The sequence below is a fragment of the Fukomys damarensis genome, unplaced genomic scaffold (genome assembly GCF_012274545.1).
Source record: "Fukomys damarensis isolate Sample0158 unplaced genomic scaffold, DMR_v1.0_HiC HiC_scaffold_5, whole genome shotgun sequence".
Taxonomy (NCBI): domain Eukaryota; kingdom Metazoa; phylum Chordata; class Mammalia; order Rodentia; family Bathyergidae; genus Fukomys; species Fukomys damarensis.
Genome location: NW_022900917.1, coordinates 3,726,419 through 3,731,095, shown reverse-complemented (window position 1 = coordinate 3,731,095; position 4,677 = coordinate 3,726,419). Strand labels below are relative to the sequence as shown.

The 4,677-nt window shown below is 48.8% G+C and overlaps 1 long non-coding RNA gene across 1 annotated transcript; it reads left to right on the top strand.

Annotated features, from left to right (window-relative positions):
* Positions 1-472: 472 nt before the first annotated feature.
* Positions 473-3,076, top strand: LOC104853912. The gene is made up of 3 exons (XR_777916.2): positions 473-575; positions 1,024-1,196; positions 2,762-3,076. It is a non-coding gene; the product is annotated as an uncharacterized LOC104853912 (long non-coding RNA).
* Positions 3,077-4,677: the final 1,601 nt, after the last annotated feature.

The window sequence follows — 4,677 nt, the reverse complement described above, 5'->3', positions numbered from 1 at the left end:
CCTTGGGATACTCAGTGACGGGTAAGGACGGAAGCTTCTGTCTACCAACCTAAGACAGGTCGTATTGGGACATGAGCCCTGCAACTGATGACGGGTAAGGAGATAGAAGACTTCTGCCGCCTAAAACAGAGGTCCCTTGGCTGATGAGTTGATAGCATTCTTCATGCTATCAAAGAAAGATGGGGGAATTAGGCGAGCCATTATGGTGAGCCTTGACACAGGCCTAGCCATGACTGAACTTTGAGTCACCTCGCTGGCACGGAGGTGCTCTCGCCCATAGCCACGGGCGAGTTCAGCTAGTAGCAGATGTAACCCATAATGGTCGTTATTGTTTCCTTCTGGAATGTGTGGGCGGTACCCTCGCTCCCTCGCTCCCATACCCTCGCTCGCTCCCTCGCTCCCATGCAGCTGGAGAGTATAAAAGGGCGAGGTTCTATAATAAAGCAAGCAACTGAAGAAGAAAGGTGCCTCTCGTCTCTCTGTCCTCATCCTTTCAGGTTTAGGACCTGCTGGCAGGATCCTGACGTCGCGGCTCGCAACAATAAACGAGCTTTCAGTTGTCCTGAGGAGGAGAGGTAAGCGGGGAGGGAGAGGGAGGGTGCGCCAGGCAGCACCTGAAGAAGCACACGGGGCAAGGGCAGGAACGGGTGTTTGTGAGGCTGCGGGAGGCCCAGGGAGAAGTGGGCTGATGCAGAGAAGTTACCAGAAACACCTCAGGAAGAGGAAGCGTTGGTTTCACCACTTCCTCTAAACAAAACCAACAGAGTCCCGGGTGAGAAACTTCAGAGATTCGGATGAAGCTCAAGTAAGATTGGCTCAGGCAGGAGTTGGAGGCTGTGGAAGGAAATGTTTCCTCATCCAGGGCCTAGGGCAAACCCACTGGCCAAGGTGATCGGAGGAGCAGAGGATTCTGAGTAACAGTTAAAATTGGGTTTAGTGGATTAAGAAGCATCAAACCGGTTTAAGTAGCCAACTGTGTTTCTGTCACTCTGCGTAATTTCTGTCCTGAAATGCCCTCTGGAGAAACCTAAGTGCCTGACTGTCCAGCTGAGATAAGAAGACTCAGGAAGGAGGGAAACTAGAGAAGACAAAAATGATGAAGGGGAAAAGCTCGCACGCCGAAGGCCACGGAGAAGCCTGCATCACGGGATTCTAGGACAGTCCTAGGCGTGACGCTCCCGAGCTTTCATCTGAAGGTACAAAGAGAAGTATTTTGGGGTGTGGGCTATTTCTAGAACCCTTTAAATCATGCCACATCTTGTCCTATGTGTGGACTGAGGAGGGCCGAAAATACCTTCTTTAAATAACTGTGCACAGGGCCAGATTTAGCTCAGCATTTCGGTGGCCTGCCTCGCAAGCGCAAGGACCCGAGTTCAATCCCTGGTACCAAAAAAAAAAAAAAAACAAAAAAAAACCAAAAGAACAACAAAACAAAACAAAACAAAAAACTGTGCACAGAAGCACAGTGGATATCTAACACAAGTGAAATGCTTCTATATACACTTTCCTCAAAATCAGATTTGCCTGGTATTAGGAGTTAAACAGAGTACACAGCTCAATTCCGTATCCTGTAATTTCCTGCAATAGTGCTTCATTCTTCCCTGCGGCAGAGGCCGGGTTAGAATTTAGGTTTGGCAATGAATGATGGCTTTGTTTTGTTTTGTTTTGGTACCGGGGATGGAACTCAGGACATTGCACTTGTGAGGCCCGCGGCGGAACCACTGAGCTAAATCCCCGGCCCTGAATGATGGTTTTGACAGGATGGGATCCAAGTTTTGGTTTTTTCCCTTCAGTACTAGTGGTAGAACCCAGGGCCTTGGCACTGAGCCTTTTTGAAAATTTATTTCCTTTTTAAATGTTGAGGCAGGGTCTCACCAAGTCACCGAGTCACCCTAGGCTGGGCTCCCTTTGCAACTCTCCTTCCTGTCTCAGCTTCCCCGAGTGCTGGGTTTAAGGTGTGAGCCACCATGCCCAGCTCCCAAGTTATTTTTGACACATTTTGTTTGGAATTTCATAAAATTCCAAATATTTTTCTTTTTTCCCCAAGAGACCTAGAATAAAATAGGTTTGTTGTTGTTGGGTTGGGTGTTTCATTTATTTTCTTGTTTTTGTTTTGTTTTGTTTGTACCAGGGATTGAATGCAGGACCTTGAGCTTGCCAGGCAGGCAGGGTGCCACTGAGCTAAATCTGCAGCCCTGTTTGCTTGTTTTTAAGACAAAGCTACTAATTGGCCACAGTAGTCAGTAGAAAATTTGATTTTGACCCAGGCAGTAGAAAATTTGATTTTGAAATGTGGAGAAGATTTGAAAGTTTATTAAAATGAAGTGAGTTCGATTGTAGAATGGAATTTTGTTTTTCCTTTTTTGAGACAAATGTTTGCTGTGTACCTCAGCCTGGGCTTGAGAGCACAATCCTCCTGCCTCAGCCTTCCTTCCCGAGTGGCGGGATCACTGGTGTGTGACACCATGCCATCCTGGGCGTGGGACATGTGGGTTGACTGTCACTCAGACACTCAGGCTGATCTGGGCACAATCCTCGGGGCTCTCTTGTTTGTGTCCTGCCCCCATGCACGGAGGCGGGGTGCAGACTCATGGGGAAAGGCGGGGGAGAAAGGGTACCCTATCCTGTGGGCAGTGAGGTGGCTCAGCCCGTGGTGTCTGAGTACAGGGATGACAGATAAAGTTCTTTTTTTTGAGAAGGAGCAATCACATTAAAGGAGAGAAACTGCCACACTGTGCCTTCCTCCTCTGCTGTTTCTCAGGGTGGATCTCGCCCCTCCCCATCTTCCTATGGCCGGTGGTGATGGGCACAGGTGGCAGTGTGACATTGTTGGAAGAAGGGCCCAGGACTTCTGCCACCTCTCACCTCTCGTCTCCTCAGGACACTGGGAAATTGGGAACCCACCTTCTTCATTTTCCACACCAAACACAAGCACACAGGTGCCTCCCATTCGAGATGAGCGAGAGCCTCTGTGGGGGGGCACAGTCCTGGGGCACTGCCCACCCTGCCCAGCTGCCTTCCCGGAGAAGGCCCTGTGTCCACAAGCCCCACCCACCTCGAAACTGCCCCAGTCCAGTCTGGCTGTTAGTACTCATTAAAAGATGAGTTATATTGTTCTTCCCGCTTGTGTGGTTTCTACCTCCTCCCCCTGCCCCAGGGGAACCACTTCCAATCTCACTGTCCTTCCCAGGTCCAGTCTTGCTTGGTTTTCTGTGCACCTTGCGGCCCTGTGATATCAGCCCTCTGATGGGTTTCGGGAAAGTTTTGTTCATGCTCGTTATCTCACTTTTTCTTTTCTTTTTGTGGTATCGGGGATTGAACTCAGGTCCTTGTGCTTGCAAGGCAGGCCACTGAACCACTGAGCTACATCCCCGGCCCCTCACTTTTTCTTTTTGTTAGGGTGAAAGCAATATTCTTGCTAGCTGTCTGTGTCCTAAATGGAAATTATTATGTTCATTTAACAATAGAATAGATTTGTGCTGATGGCAGGCTAAGCAGGCAGATATTTCTAAGAATTGGCTGTGAATGTGACACACAGGTGGAAGGCCAGGGCCACCTACAGATGCTTCCCCCAAGGCTGATGGAATAGACAGGAAAAGAGCTGATGGCTGGAGACTCAGAACTAAATCCTCAGCTTCCTGTGAGATGGGTAATATCTGAGTATATTGAGTGTGCTCCAGAAAGTGGATGGCTGGACAAAATAATAATTACACTTCCTCTCAGTCTGCTCTCCTCCAGTTTTATGTCCAATTTCATACTGTCTGGGCCTGAAAATCACCTCAGAGTTTTCCCTTTTTCAGTGAGCTAATCTGATAGATGTGATCTGGATTCATCAGCAAAGAAAGAAATCCCTACTGCTGTTATTCTTTCCTTCAGGTTCCTTTAATTATTTAAAGTGGTGCTGCTCCAAATAGCTGACAGTTAATTTAAAAAGCCAAATGGTGATGTCCATGTTTCTTCCCCAGAGCCCGAAGCAGCCTCGAGGCCCAGGGTGGCACTTGCCTGAGGTGATTCTGGCATCATGGGCTGCTGAGCGCCCTTAGCTCCCTGCTCATGGCCTCTGGAGAAGCAGGGAGCGCCCAGAGACGGCATGGACTCATCACAGTTGGGAGCCAGGCTTCCCACCTGGGCACGAGGTCTTCTGAGCAAAATTAAGGACGGCTTAGGCAGGGTGGGTCAGGGTAAAACGATCCCGGTCTTGACACAGCCCTTACATATAAACACTCACGCATACATGCATGTGCGCACACACACACACACACACACACACGATAGTGACCAGCAAGGTGAATTATTGAACATGCGTGGTGTCCAACTTGTTTTCCGGCAAGGGTAACACAGTCTGATAGTTTAGTGTTATGGAAGGATTTAGTAAAACACAAGTATACTTTTTTTTTTTGGTATAGAGAAGCAAAATGGAAGTAAAAGAATAAAAAGTGTATTTCGTCGACATCCTGCTTCTCTATACGCGTCATTTACCAATTCCTCCCGCAACAAAGGTAACTGAGTTTGCATCTCAGCGGCACTGCCCACTGGGCTGTCCCCAGCTTTGCTCCCGTGATGTTGTAGCAGGTGTAATGGTCCCACAGGACAGCAGTGGTGGACCCTTGGCACGCTTACTGCAACAGGGACGCAGATCCCTCTCTGTGGACACAGGAGCCAAGTCGCCCCAGCAGT